Source organism: Rhinoderma darwinii, chromosome 11 (genome assembly GCF_050947455.1).
Source record: "Rhinoderma darwinii isolate aRhiDar2 chromosome 11, aRhiDar2.hap1, whole genome shotgun sequence".
Taxonomy (NCBI): Eukaryota; Metazoa; Chordata; class Amphibia; order Anura; family Rhinodermatidae; genus Rhinoderma; species Rhinoderma darwinii.
The window spans coordinates 63,823,159-63,839,831 of NC_134697.1; the positions used below are offsets into that span (position 1 = coordinate 63,823,159).

At 39.4% G+C, this 16,673-nt stretch overlaps 1 protein-coding gene across 3 annotated transcripts in view; it reads right to left on the bottom strand.

The window, feature by feature from the left end:
* CDH23 (cadherin related 23) overlaps nt 1-16,673 on the bottom strand; it is an 818,455-nt gene that overhangs the window by 596,001 nt on the left and 205,781 nt on the right. The window lies entirely within an intron of this gene.

Sequence of the window (16,673 nt, forward strand, 5' to 3'; positions counted from 1 at the left end):
GTGTAAATCAATAGATCGGGACACATCAACTGTAAAGCGCACGTGTGGCAATTTGTGAAAAAGCACGTCAGTATCATTGCCAAATAAATTTCTATGTAGCATTCTCCAAACCACTATTGTGGTCTATAAAATGGCTAATAGCTTGAACATTTCCTAACTAAAATACCTCTTTCTAAGTGCAGCCACCCTGACGATCAGCTGATCACCACTAGACCTGCTGTGGGCATCACCCATTTCCTCTGCAGCGGGAATGTAATATTACACGGTGCCCATTTAAACAGTCTGTAAGAATAGGAGCCGCACTTTGCCACAGCTCCGGACTCTGGCTAACCGAGGGGATCCTATTTATGCCCAAATGCCTCAATAGAACATAAAAATAGGGTGTCCAGTTAAACCACCCCTTTAACGTGTGCTTCTTAGTTAAATATATTTTAGAATCTTTATAGAAGTCTTTTATTAAGGCTTAAAACACATGTTAATTTGGTACAGACAAGAAGAACATGGTCCAGACGGATCTAACAACAGAAGAAGTCAATGGTATCAGGGTGCAACAGAATATGTTGCATCCTATTTTAAACGGTACCTTCAAATTCCTGAAAAAAAAATAAAACACAGTTTTGGTGTGAACATAGCAGTAATGAATCCCACAATACTTTATCTCAATGTATTTAGTTGGTGTGTACCTCATTTCAAGAAACCTATAGACCTAAGCCATATGGACAAAAGTATGTGAACACCTGCTGTATGTGAGATTGTTATAGATCTTGTTTCTAAACCATAGGCGTTGCTGTGGAGTTGGGCCATTTTTGCAGCTATAACTTCCTCTACTCTTCTGTAAAGACTTTTCACAAGGTTTTGGAGAGTGTCTGTAGGACCTCACAAGTGCTCTTTTGGCTGAATGGGCACAATGTTGGTTGAAAAGGTCTGTCTCGCAATTGGCATTTTAATTCATTCCAAAGGTGTTTGATTTGATTGAGGTCAGGGCTCTATGCAGGCCACTTGAGGTACTCAACGCCAAACTTGTCAAACTATGTTTTTATGAACCTCGCATTGTGCACAAAAGCACAATCATGCTGGAACCGGAAAGGGCCTTCCACAAAGTTGGAAGCATTAAGTTGTCTAAAACGTTGTGTGCAGCACCATTAACATTATTCTTCACTGAAAATAAGGGGCCTATCCCAAACCCTAAAAAACAGCACCCGCCCATTATCTATTTTCCTCCAAATGGCACTATGCATCCCATCAATTTGCATTGTTGGGGCATCTGCTAAACGCAGATTTGTCCATCAGACTGCCAGAGTCTGCCAGTGAAACATAATTCATCACTCCAGAGAACACGTTTCCCCTGCTTCAGAGTCCAGTGACATTGCGATTTACACAACTTCAGCCGTCGCTTGTCATTGAGCATGGTGATTTTAGGCTTGTGAGCAGTTACTCGACCATGAAAGCCCTTTTTATGAAACTCCCCAATCTGTTCTTGTGCTGATGTCACTTCCAGAGGCAGTTTTGTGAGTGAAGCAGTGGATTGGTGTATTTACATGCCATGCACTCAGATTGTGTGGTCTACCACTTTGTGGCTGAGCTGTTTTTACGTCATGATGCTTCCACGTCACAAAAATAACTTACAGTTGAATGGGGCAAATCAGAAATTTCACAAACTGACTTGGTGGTTAAGGTGGCATCCTCTGATAGCGCTACATTTAAAGTTATTGAGCTCTTTAGTACAACCTATACTACTGACAATATTTGTCTATGGAGATTGCATTGCAGTGTGCTTCATTTTATATAACTATTAGAAAAAGTGTGGCTGAAACACCTGAACTCTATGATTAGGGGTGTCCACATTCTTTTGGCCATATAGAGTGTATTTCCTCAGAAAAGTTTCAAACTAAATGTGCAGAGCAAGGAGACGGCATTAAGAGGTCAACCAGGAGGAGGAGGAAATAACATTAGTACAGAATTAACAGGAAATCACAAATTAATAAAGTAGGTTGAAGACTTGATTCTCTGCTATGATTTTGAAATATAATAATAACCAGAAGCACATATTAAATGAGCCTCCATATTTCATGCATGCTATAAAATTGTCACGGTGCTATCCCTGTAACTAGCACCATTGTATTGTCTACATACAAATATAAAATGTACATTTGAAACTTTCTTAACTTTGGAAATACTGTACATTGCTTGACTAATACATTAGTGATCCTAAATTAAGAGCAGAATTCGTCCAGCATTCCTTGATAGAAAAACGCTGGATCTAGCTTCCTCTAGTGATCAGATTATTGTAACATGCCTGCTGCAAGAAATACACATGTAGGAAAAACTAACTTTCCTTTTCCATAAATAGGAGCTATGGTAAGCTGTAAGGGATGTGGGCTAGTCAATTCAGCTCTGATTTGGACATGTGACAGCCATGACTGTTCCATTTTTTAACGGATCCCAAGTAATCCTGACAGATCCCATTAACTTATAACAGGGGCAAATTTTTGGTATTTTGGATGGCAAGAACAGTGCAGCAAACTGAACTATTATTGATGTAAAAAATACTGGAATCCCTGAGGGAAAGAGAAGGACACAAATACTAACAGAGCCTGGCTCAGGTGCAGAAAATATTTATTTTAGATTTACAAATGGTAAAATATAATTTACACGTTCCCATTGCATATTGTAAGTCTATCCAATTTTAGGAACTTTTAATTAAAACTCTTGGCTAAAGTTTTGTTAGTGAAAAGATATGGTCTGATAACCACCAACATATGGTAATTGAAGGTGGGGATTGGAACGTTCTTAAATGCAAGATTTACATTAAACTCTCAATTAACACAATCACACTTCTGTTTGACAACTGCTGTACTATAACCTAGATCCACCAAGAACATGTCAACACTTTGTGAACATTAGATAATAATGTATATATAGCTATATCTATATATATATATATATATATATACATATATACACACACACACACACACACACACACACACAGATGTAGCCAAGTTTATCTTGACTGACTACTTGCTGCAGCGTGATATCACACAACAAACGCCATTGTAAAGTCATTGGAAAAGTCAAGCTAAAGTTTCTTGACACTGTGTATTTGATGCGTTAAAAGTCAATATAAAGATGGCTAAATCTGTGTGTGTGTGTATATATATATATATATATATATATATATATTTCTATACACTAGTCCTTCTCAATGAATGAGAATATCATCAAAAAGTTAATTTATTTCAGTAATTCAATTAAAGAAGTGTCTCTCATATATTATATAGATTCATTACACAGAGTGATCTATTTCCAGCATTGTTTTCTTCTAATGTTGATGATTATGGTAACAGTTAATGAAAACCCAAAATTTAGTCTCCCAGAAAATTAGAATATGATGTAAGCCCAATTTCAAAAATTATTTTTAATACTGAAATGTTGTCCTACTGAAAAGTATGTACAGTATATGCCCTCAATACTTGGCCGGGGCTCCTTTTGCATGAATTACTGCATCAATGCGGCGTGGCATGGAGGCGATTAGCCTGTGGCACTGCTGATGTGTTATCAATGCAGCGTGGCATGTAGGCGACCAGCCTGTGGCACTGCTCAGGTGTTATGGAAGTCCAGGTTGCTTTGATAGCGGCCTTCAGCTCATCTGCATTGTTGGGTCTGGTATCTCATCTTCGTCTTGACAATACCCTATAGATTCTCTATGGAGTTTAGGTCAGGCGAGTTTGCTGGCCAATCAAGCGCAGTGATACTGTACCTATTACACCAGGTATTGATAGTTTTGGCAGTATGGGCAGGTGCCAAGTCCTGCAGGAAAAGGAAATCAGCATCTCCATAAAGCTTGTCAGCAGAGGGAAGCATGAATTGCTCGAAAATTTCCTGCTAGATGGCTGCGTTGACTCTGGACTTAATATAACACAGTGGACCAACACCAGCAGACGACATGGCTCCCCAAACCATCACTGACTGTGGAAACTTCACACTGGACCACAGGCAGCTTGGATTGACACCTCTCCACTCTTCCTCCAGACTCTGGAACCTTGATTTCCAAATGAAATGCAAAATTTACTTTCATCTGAAAACAGGACTTTGGACCACTGAGCAGCAGACCAGTCCTTGTAAAGGCTTAGGAAACCTTTGCAGGTGTTTTGTGTTGATTAGCGGATTAGAGTGTCACACCATGAGACTACAATCTTCAACCTTTACCCAATATTCTAATTTTCTGAAATACCAAATTTGGGGTTTTTATTAACTGTTAGCCATAATCTTCAACATTAAAAGTAATAAATGCTGGAAATAGATCACTCTGTGTGTAATGAATCCATATAATATATGAGAGACACGTTTTGAATTGAATCACTGTAATAAATTACGATTTTGAGGATATTCTAATTCATTGAGTAGAACTAGTATGTATATATATATATATATATATATATATATATATATATATATATATAAAACGGTATATGCAAATACACTTTCAACGAACCCCAGACTATTTTTGGCATGTGTGGTCAGTGTTGTGTTAAAGGGCTATTCCAATCCATATCCACAGTTTATGCCATAAATGTCTGATAGATGTGAGTTCCCACTCTCGGACTTGCTCCTATCTCCAGAACTGTTTCCCTTCATAGAGCAATATGAAAATCACTTGAAAATATTCTGATTACTACATGTAGTAATCACAACAAAAAGTCTACAAGAGGTCTGTATGTTGCGCTAGCCCAATATAGGTGTGGCGTTACCTTTTCATAGGGTCCTGAAGCTATTCTGCTTTGTATCAGTAGGCCCCAGATGCAATAAAAGGTTTCTATGGTTATCTATTACGAATTATTAGAAGCAATGCTATTATATTTCCGTAATATGGCACCATACTCCAGGCAACGCCGCGTTTAACATACAGTCTTTTGCGCGAGGTTCTACTTTGTGCATGAGGCTCTTAGCCTTTACATAACCCCTTAGAAATATAAAGTAAAACTTTAGGTGACAGCTACACAATTACAGCTAAGTTGTCAGGTCACATGATTGGCAGCCAAGGGAAGTTCAAACTCTGTCAAGAAGAATTTTAAAAAGCCACTATATTTATGAATATATAGAAGCATGAAATAACAGTAAAAAGACACGTCGTGAACTTTCTATGTAGATTTCATAACTAAAATGAAAGGATATGGCACTGGTAAAACGGAAAATGTTTTATCTTTGGGATAAAATGACCCAAATAAAGATTCATTTTAAAATATATGTCTCCTTTTGCATGGCTAATATTTGGTTTTTCATAGTAATGGAGAGCTTCAGAGAACTAAAATCGTAATATTGTAATGGACTGACATTTAGAGTGGAAATCTGAGATGATTTTTCAAATTTGCATGCCCAATTTACAGACTGTCGTAGTCACATCTGCTGGATATTGATAACTTATTTTGTTTGCAAATGCAGTGATTTGAAACGGAAATATTATTGTTTTATACTGATTTTTTTTTGTTGGCTATACACAATCATCTATTATAACAAATAACAAAAACTACTGCAATCTAAAATAAATAAAAGAATGGCTTTTGGTGTAGTTGGTAGAGTGTAATAAAAAAAACAAAACACTAAATATTACTTATTTCATCAACTTCTCTATCGCTAACTGCAATTCATCGAGGAACTCGAATTGCAGTTAGCGTGAAACAGCCATCGCCCAGGTCAAGAGGCTGTATTTACGATGCAAAGATTAAATTAAGAAATCGATGAGCGACGCAAATTTTTCTTTCTTCCTGTTGTGTTGGAATACATTCTTAAAGACCCCATTCATTGAAATCAGGGCTGATACATACAGCACTCCAGGAAACCGTGAGTGGGCATGTCAAGAAGGAACCGTGTAGAAGGGGAATCAACAGCTAGATGGTAGACAGGCAAATTTAGGGAGAAAGGGTGGGAGTGGGAGGAGGGGAACACCAGTAAAGCAAGCAGGAGTGATCTCCCCTCTCAATTTCTTTGTTAATGCAAATTGGATATGCTTTGGTTACTATGTATAATTTGTCACAACATATTGGTGGGGATCCTGGTGTTTAGCATTAATGGCTGGTTTTATACATCATTGTGTGTGTGCTCCAGATGGCATCAAGTACATGGAAATTATGCTCAATGTTCATAGTACCACAACTTTGTTTTTTCAGAATGGAGAAAAACATCACAGACATGCCAGGGATATAAACATGCTGGGGTTTGCAAAAACATGTACTTTAAAAATGTGTGGTTCTTTCAGGCATACGGTGAATGAGATTTTTTTTTCGAATCCCCTTATCTAAAGTGTAACGTCTGGCTTTTGTCGTAAGGGAAAAAAGTACTTGCGGTCATACCAAATTCACATTCAGAGGAGATATCTCGGCTTAGTCTCCTATGTTTGGTCTTCTGAATAGCCAAATTATACGGACCAGAAAAAAAGTTAAAAAAAAATTACCAGAATTACTGAATTATCAAATGCCTGATCAAAGCCTCCTGCACACATAGCGGATTTGCTGTGGATTTTCCATCCGGATTTGCCGGAGGAAAATTTTCAGTGGAAGACTGTGGCAGGCAAGTGTAAGAAATGTTAAAAATCTCATCCACATGCAGCAGAATATTTTATGCATGAAGATCAGAGCATGCTGTGGATTTTCAAATCAGCAGCATGTTCATTCTGTTTTGGATGTTCACACTTTTAAATTTAGATGGATTTTGCTGCAGAAATGCTGTAGAAACGGACACACAGGTGAAGTGAGTTTCTACATTTCTTCACTGTCAATAATTAGCCTGTAGAGAGCATTGAACTATTAATGGGGTTGTCCGCTACCGGACAACTAATGACCTATCCACCGATAGGTCACCAGTGTATGATCAGTGCGGGTGCGACACCCGGACCCAGCACCGATCAGCTGCTCCGGCTGCCACCGGATGTCCATGCCAGAAGCAGATGGCTCCGGTCACGGAATAGCGGCCAATCTGTAGTACTGCAGCTCTGCAGCATGGCCGCTATGCAGTGTATGGAGCCAAATGCTTCCGGCTCCGTACACTGCATAATGTGCAATAACATCCGATGCCCTAAGGCAGCAGGAACAGCTAATCTGTCCGGTGTCAGACACACACCGACCATATACTGATGACCAATCCCGTGGATAGGTCATCAGTTGTCCGGTAGTGGACAACCCCTTTAATTATCTACCCACGACAGTTAGTAATTCACATTTCAACTTGATTAAAATGGCCATTTTAAAAATACATTTATACTTTATTTGTAAGACATCTTGCATATCTGTTAATATGGAAGAAGAACATGCTTATCAGGAAAAGAACAGAGTCTCTGCAGTAGCATGTCAGCATAGCCAAGGAGACCTCTTCTCAGTTTGTAGGGACTGCAAAGGAATACATCCTGACAGCAGATGAATGAATCATGCACATGCCCACTCAGTCTGATTTATTTAATTACATTTTCAATGGTATCTAAGGAAGTGCATATTGTGGCTTTCACACAGTATAAATCTTCACTAATCTGGATTTCATGTTACCTATCTGCAGCGAAAGAAAGAAGGGACTATATTGTCAGCTGCCAGAGTATGAAGGAGACTGATTCAGCTCAGAGTCAGCCCCAAGAAGCACAGATTTGCAGCAGCACCAAGGGGGATACAGGAAAGCAAAAATATTTTTATAAGCTAGAACTATGTTTTAATATAAAAACAGCGACAATTTAGTGATACAATTCTCGACATCTCTATGTGATAAGTGCAAGCTTACATCTAAATGACTCAAATGATACATAATGGAGGGTGGTTTCACGTGTGGTTTTAGGAAAAATGTCACCTTTTTTTGTGGCTTTTTTTCAGAAAAAAATGCTGCAGCTTGATGTTAGCTTTAAGTCAATGAAGAAATATAAAATGCATTTCAAATATGGTGTTTTTTAGGTGCCTTTTTTATTACTATTTTGGCTTGCATTTTTTTGGCTCAGTGGCATTTTTTAAAAGTTGGCAGTTTTTTTAAAGAATTTAGTAGCCTTATTATCCCATAGTCTTTCATAGGTTTTTTTGCCTCTTTAAATTAACACAAGTGTCAATGTGTGTTGCATTTTTTTTTCATGCCATATTGGTAGCGTTTTTTCAGAATAATTAATCTTTTGCAAAGAGGAATCTTTGCATAACATGATCTTTGAATTACATAATTTGCAATGTCAAAAACGGCACCTTTTTCACCCCAAAATTTTTTTAGATGCATTTTATGGACCAATAAAATGCCACATAAAAAGTTTGCGTGGAGGAAGCTTAAAGGAGTTGTTTGGGATTGAAGATGTTGCCGCTTAAGGTCTCAAAACCAGATATTAAATATAGGATGGTAATAAAATTTTCACACAGCGCCAGTTTATTTGGACAACTTTTACTCCTTAATAAATTAAATAGTAAATTAAAGACTGCCTTTTGTATTTACTCAGGTTGTCAGTCTCATATTAAATTTTATTTGAAGATATAAAACAATTAAGTGTGACAAATATGCATAATAGAACATATTAGGACTATACTTTTTCACTGAACTGTACATATTAGGTTTATTGTTTCTACATTAATAATTGTAATTTGTGGCTTCTTATACAAATGTTGCAGTCACATGTGGCAGATTTTTTTTCAGAAATTTATATGACTAAAAAATTCTTTCTATACATCTGAACGGAATTATTATTTCTTCATCATTTGCATGGATTACTGCAAGCCTTATTCCGGTGAATGGAACAGTCGCATAAATTTCTGAAGCAAATTTGCCAAACAAGGAGCCGGTGCAGCCACGTCAATGCCACACCACAGGGCCCTCCCCTTATGTATTCTTAATTAGTTGAATTTAGTTTTTAATGGTGGATCCTATGAGGAGCACTAATTCATTTCATAACATTATAGATAGAATTATACTAATGTCACCGAGGCCAATAGTGCCACCAACAAACCTGCTTTTCTCCCTCAAAGCACAAGGATGTCATTTGTTTTCATTTTACATGTTTCTCTGTTTAGCTATCCCTCATTGAACAGTACATGATATTAGGATGAGTCTTATAGTAGCTCTGTGTAACATTCATTTTTCCCCCTTAAGGATTCAGACAGGTCGGTTAAGCGTACTGATTCCTCCAGATAATCTTCATTTATCTTGTCTCTGCTTTCATTCTCTCTATCAGTGCCATCATTTGCTCCCTTTCTGTCTTGTGAACGGAGTTTGACCTCCAAGAGTTTTTTTCTTGCCTTCGTTCCTTTAACAATGCAAAGTTGTGCATCAGTCTAGCTGTGATCTCATAACCTGGTATTCTTTGGCAGGACAAATGCAATTAGCCTCAGAGTAGAAGCCTTGTCAGGAACCTTTGCCTAGTTCTCACACCGGCCTCTTCTTCATGGAGATTAGATCTGACCAGTAGCTGCTCGGAAACGACACACATAGCCGGAAAAAGCTTTTTACCTGCGCTAGGGATTTACAGGCTGGATCTCCAAAGAACAAACCATATCTCTGCTTCACAAACATTTAAACAGATGACAATACATAAAATGAAATACTTAACCTTACTGGACAAACTTTATTCAATGACTACAATTCGGGTTGTTCAAGGCTTCTTTTTATTGAACTTTATGGTGTAAGTTTTTTAGTGTGTTTTATTTTTTCCATTTTCATTTCTTTTAAAGGGTTTTTACAGTTTTATGCAAATACAGCTTTAGGCCTCATTTACACGAGCGTGTGCGTTTTGCGCGCGCAAAAAACGCAGCGTTTTGCGTGCGCAAAAGGCACTTGACAGCTCCGTGTGTCATCCGTGTATGATGCGCGGCTGCGTGATTTTCGCGCAGCCGCCATCATAGAGATGAGGCTAGTCGACGTCAGTCACTGTCCATGGTGCTGAAAGAGTTAACTGATCGGCAGTAACTCTTTCAGCACCCTCGACAGTGCATTCCGATCACCATATCGAGTAACCTGTTTAAAAAAAAAGAGGTTCGTACTTACCGAGAACTTCCCGGCCGTTACCTTGGTGACGAGTCCTTGGTGACGCGTCCTTGGTTACGCGCCTCTCTTGACATCTGGCCCCACCTCCCTGGATGACGCGGCAGTCCATGTGACCGCTGCAGCCTGTGCTTGGCTTGTGATTGGCTGCAGCTGTCACTTGGACTGAATTGTCATCCCGGGAGGTCAGACTGGAGGAAGAAGCCGGGAGTTATCGGTAAGTCAGAACTTTTTTTTTTTTTTACACGTTCACGTATATTGGAATCGGAAGACACTGTCCAGGGTGCGGAACCAGTTTAACTCTTTCAGCACCCTGCACAGTGACTGTCTCCTGCCGGGTTCGGTCAAAACGAGTTCGGCCGAACCCGGTAAAGCTCGGTTCGCTCTTGTCTAAGACACTCCGTTCGGATGTTTGTAAACAGAAAAGCACGTGGTGCTTTTCTGTTTACATTCAGTTTGACAGCTCTTGCGCGAATCACGCTGTTCGCACGGAAGTGCTTCCGTGCGACCTTCGTGGTTTTCACGCACCCATTGACTTCAATGGGTGCGTAATGCGCGAAAAACGCACGATTATAGAACATGTCGTGAGTTTTACGCAACGCACTCGCGCTGCGCAAAATTCACGCATCGTCTGCACTGCCCCATAGCGTAATATAGGTGCGAACGACACGCGTGAAAAACACGCGCGTCGCACGCGCGTATATTACGCTCGTGTAAATGAGGCCTTGTAGTGTTCAAATGTATCCAATTTATAATATACTTTATTTTTCAATTCCTTGACATTTTTAAGATCTATGCTTGTCATCAGTGAGTCAGCATGTTCTTTTTTTACATCTAGAAGCTGAAAATCGAGCATTTCAGTATACGTCGTCACGGGAGGTTACTTCCCGCACGAGGACGTATAGTTACTAGTTACTGTCGGCGACCGTGTGCATCGGGAACCGGGAGGTCAGCTGTCGCCGACAGCTGACACTCCACTCTTGCCGGCCAGCGGTCCTTTGCCACTGATTTTTGTGAATTAACCCCTTAAATGCTGCGATCGGTTGGGTTTCTAGCATATTGGCAGACCCCAGTCTGAAATTACGGGGTTTACCGATTGTTAGCATGGCAGACAGAAGTCAAACAATGGCCTCCGTGTCTGCCATGGACGGAAGCCCAACAGGACCAACCTCCGGCTGGTCCTAATAGGCTTCCTGTCAGAGTGTCAGGAAGTTACTGTGTCGTTCCCAATGCACACTGTCTGCGACACGGTGTGCATTGGGAACCGGAAGGTCAGCTGTCTCCGATAGCTGACACTCCAGTGTTGCCAATCAGCGGCTCATCGCCGCTGATTTAGGTAATTATCACCTTAAATGCGGCGATCGATTGCGATCGCTGCACTTAGGGGGTTTGTAGCACATCTGCAGCCCCAATGCAATTGTGGGGGTTGCTAATGCTTGTGATGTTGTTATCTGGAGTCCGGGCAACGGCCTCCGGGTCTGCCTATATGGAAGCCTATGAGGACCAGCCTCTGACAGCCTCTGACAGTTGGAATACATTGCACTACCTAAGTAGTGTAATGTATTCTAGCAGTGATCAGAGCTGCAGGTAAGAAATGAAAGCGTAAAAAGTAAAAAGAAGTTTATAAAACTGTTTTATAAAAGTGTAAAAATAAAAGAATTTTTTTTATAATAAGTTATTTATTATAGGAAAAAAATTAAAAATACATATATTTGGTATCACCGCGCTCTTAACAACCCAAACTATGAAACTATAATGTTATTTTTCCCGCACGGTGAACGCCGCAAACAAAATAAACTAAAAACTATGACAGCATCGCAATTTTTTGGTCACCACCCCTCCCAAGATGTAGAATAAAAAGTGATCAAAAAGTCGCACTTACCCCAAAATAGTACCAATAAAAACTACAACCCTCCCTGCAAAGGACAAGCCCCATCACAGCATTTTTGACTAACAAATAAAAAAGTTACGGCTCTCAGAATATGGTGTCTCAGAAAATGAACTATTTTATAGAAACTACATTTTATTGTGCAAACGCTGCAAAACATAAAAAAAACTATATACGTATGGTATCGTCGTAATCGTGCTGACCCGCAGAATAAAGTAAAATTAAATTTATAGCGCACAGTGGACGCCGTAAGAAATAAAAAATTTTAACCGCCAAAATCGCTGTTTTTTGGTCACCTTAGCTCTAAAAATTTTTTAATAATAAGTGATCAAGAAGTTGTATGTACCATAAAATTGTACCAATAAAAGCTACAGCTCGTCTCGCCAAAAATAAGCCCTCACACCTCTCAATCGACCAAAAAATAAAAAAGTTCTGCCTCTCAGAATGTGATGATACAAAACAATAAATTATTTTTAACTAAGTCTTTTCTTTTTAAAAGTAGTAAAATATAAAAAAACCTATATAAATTTGGTATCACCGTAATCGCAGAATAAAACTAAAGTTGTCGTTTTTACCACACGGTGAAAGACATTAAAAAAAAAAAAAAAACCAATGGAGGAATCACAGTTTTTTCCAATTTCTGCCCGCAAATTTTTTTTTTTCAGTTTCCCAGTACAATTTATGGTACTTTAAATGGTATCAATAGAAACTACAACTCTTCCTGCAAACAATAAGCCCTCACACCGATCTATTGATGGAAAAAAAAAAAGTATGGCTCTTGGAAGGCGGGGAGTGAAAAACGAAAATGAAAAAGCAAAATAAGGATCTGTCCTGAAAGGGTTAATTAATTTCTAATAAAAAAAAAACATTTATGACCACATGTGGGGTATTGTCGTACTCGGGAGAAGTTGCTTTACAAATGCTGGGGTGCTTTTTCTCTTTTATCCCTTGTGAAAATAAAAAAATTGTAATGACGGGGTAGGGATACAGACAGGTGAGCCCTAATCTACCCGCCACTCAGTCCCTACCTACTTGCACGGCCCATCCTAGGTGACGGCGTACAACTGGGCAACGGTACCTACGCTCAATAAGTGCACGACAGACCAACAGACAAGGGTACACAGAAGCTAAGGGAAATGGGGCAGTTGCCCACGGCAACACCGTGAGCAACAAGAGTAGTGAACGAGCCTAGTCAAACCAGGAGTGTAGGAGGTACCAAACACAGAGCAGGAGAGTAGTCAGTAAAGCCAGGGTCAATTTGAAACAGAGGTCAATAGTATTAGCAAAAGCAGCAGAGCCAGGAAACCAGACAGAATCACAGGCAAAGGATAAGCAGGAAATGAAGGTATAAATAGACAGAGGGCGGGAGCTAGCTCCGTCTGGCCAGGCTGTGATAAAATTCAACATTTTAGTGGAAAAATATGTTGATATTCATTTTCACGGCCTAATTCCACTAAATTCTACAAAAAACCTTTGGGGTCAAAATGCTAACTATACCCCTAGAAAAATTCCTTGTTTTTGTCCCTCCAGGGCATTGCAAACCCGACATGGCACTGAAAACCAAACCAGCAAAATCTGCACTACAAAATCCAAAAGGCGCTCCCTCTCTTCTAAGCTCTGCTGTGAGTCCAAAAATCAGTTTATTACCACATATGGGGTCTTGTCGTAATCGGGAGAAATTGCTTTACAAATGTTGGGCTCCTTTTTCTCCTTTATTTCTTGTAAAAATGAAAAACATTCTATGTTTTTGCAGACTAATTCGACTAAATTCTGTAAAAAAAACTGTGGGGTCAAAATGAGAACTATAGCCCTAGAAAAACGCCTTGAGGGGTGTATTTTCCAAAATGGGGTCACTTTTGGGGGGTTTCGACTGTTTAGACACCACAAGATCTCTTCGAACCGGACATGGTGCCTAAAATATATTCCTAAAAAAAGGAGGCCGCAAAATACACTTGCTTTTAGGCTGGTGCTTTAGTCCATTAGGACACTAGGGCCACATGTTGGATATTTCTAAAAACTGCAGAATCTGGGCAATAAATATTAAGTTGTGTTTCTCTGGTAAAACCTTCTGTGTTACAGAAAAAAATGTATTACAAATGAATTTCAGCAAAAAAAAAATAATTTGTAAATTTCACCTCTACATTTCTTTAATTCCTGTGAAACGCCTAAAGGGTTAAAATACTTTCTGAATGCGGTTTTGAATACTTTGAGGGGTGCAGTTTCCAAAATGGGGTGATTTGTGGGGACTTTCTAATATATAAGGCCCTAAAAGCCACTTCAGAACTGAACTGGTCCTGATTAAAATAGCCTTTTGAAACTTTCTTGAAAATATGAGAAATTGCTGCTAAAGTTCTATCCCTTATAACGTCCTAGAAAAATAAAATAATGTGAAAAAAACGATGCAAACATAAAGTAGACATATGGGGGATGTTGACTAGTAAGTATTTTGTGTGGTATTACTATCGGTTTTAAAAGTAGATACATTATAATTTAGAAAAAAAATTGCACATTTTCGTTAAAATGTTACGTTTTTCATAAATAAATATTGAATTTATCGACCAAAGTTTTTCACTAACCTAAACTACAATATGTCACGAGAAAACAATTTAAGAATTGATTGGATACGTAAAAGCATTCTGCAGTTATTACCACATAAATTAACACGTCAGATTTGAAAAAAATCATCTGTGTCCACGAGGCCAAAACAGGCTGTGTCCTGAAGGGGTTAAGCATCCCTGGCCTCAGCATTAGGATATCGGTGATATTGTATGCAGTATGTTTGCTTTGTGCTACTCTGGTCGTGTGTTACCAGCCTAATCTTGTATTTTTCAGCACTTTCTTGTAGTTCCTCAGTCCTTGTTTGCTTCAGTGTTTGGTCTAGTTTAGTTGTTCAATTTTATCCTCTCTCATTTGTTCTCTTTTTTTGTCTTGTTTTTCTGGGTTTTGGATCTGTTTAGTTTTTATTGTCTCTTGTTCTCAGTGTTTTCCTGATGTTGTGTCAGGGACAGTGTCTGCAGATTAGGAGCTCCATTAGGGAAAATGTTTTGGACAGTGAGAGTTATTGATGTCCGGTGTTAGGGTCAGTGCTTAGGGACAGATAAAAGTGAGCTAGAGTTAGGGTCAGCTTTTTACCATCACCCATTATCCGTTTGTTACCATCATTCTGCTTTTCCCAACATCCATTTGTTACCATACTCTGCCTGACATCATCTTGTTACCATCCCTGTCTTTAATCGGTTAGTTCTTGTTTCCTGTATTCCTGTTTCCTGCTATTATTGTGAAACGCGCTCCAGATGTTTTTTTCCTTAGACAGTATGATTGTCTTACAATTTTACCCTTAAGTCCTGGGGATAACTGAGTATCCAGAGATACTGTACGGCCACATGCACACAACCGTGTTCGGTCCGTATTTCCCAGACCAAACAGAGGCGGGCTCCTATCATTATAGTTATGTATGATGCTAGGCAGGGTCGTTGATAGGGTCTTAAAAGATCAGGGGCACAAGCCCCGAGACATATATTTACCCCCCCCCCGAATAATAAATACATTTTTACATACATATCGGAGATAGCATATCCATAAGATTAAGGCTCCTATAGCTACACCGCTGGATAGAATTGGATGCATGGTCTCAGCAGACAGTAACATACATGATAGGCTTAGATACATGGCCCCAGCCGACAGTAACACACATGATATGCTTAGATACATGGCCCCAGAAGACAGTATCACACATGATAGACTTAGGGCTCATTCAGACGAGCGTGATTCTCGTCTTTGTGCTAAGCGTTGAAACAACGCACAACATACGGACCCATTGATATCAATGGGGCTATTCACACATTCTTGTGTTTTCACACAGCGAGCGCCTGTTCCGTGAAACTCACTGCATGTCCTATATTGGTGCATTTTCAAGCACCTAGTCTTCCACTGGAGTCAATGGGTGCGTGAAAACCACGGACAGCACATGGACGACATCTGTGTGCTGTTCATGATTTACACAACAATTACACTGAAAAAAAATACTGCTTGCAAGTACGTGAAAAACACATGCCACACTCAAAGCACACTGATGCAAAAATGCAACACACTTTTTTACGCACGTAAATCTGTCACGCTCGTGTGAATGTAGCCTTAGATACAGGGTCCCAGTGGGAAGTGTCCTTGTACTAAACCTCAGGGGCAGATTTGGCATTTCTGGGGCCCCAAGCAAAGTTATGTCTTGGGGCTCTAATCAAAAACCTGTAGCGAGTTCCCCACACAATACCCCCTGTATATAGTGTCACAACCCCCCTGTATGGTTACACACACAATCCCCCTGCCATAAATCCCCCTTGTAGACATTGCCATGCAGTCCCATGTAGGCAGTCCCACATACCCTCCTTGTCTCAGCAGACAGTATCATACAAGATAGGCTTAGATAAATGACCCCAGCAGACAGTATCACACAAGATAGGCTTAGATACATGGCCCATCTTGACAATATCACACATCATAGATTTAGCTACAGAGCCCCAGAAGTAAGTATCCTTGTACTAACATATGTTCACCCACCCAAAAAAAATGTGTGTGAGTGTATATGTATATATATATATATATATATATGAGGCAGCATTTTCATTAGTTGTGTCTTTTTATTTCAATAAAATATTTTTCTATGTCCTTGAAGTTTTTTTAAACTTTATTACTATCGACTTAGTAATGGCCACTGGCTGATTGACAACGCCAGTTACTAAGGCGGGGCTTACTGTTAGCCGGTGAAAAGGCTAGCACTAACCCCCATACTGGGAAGAGCGGAGTA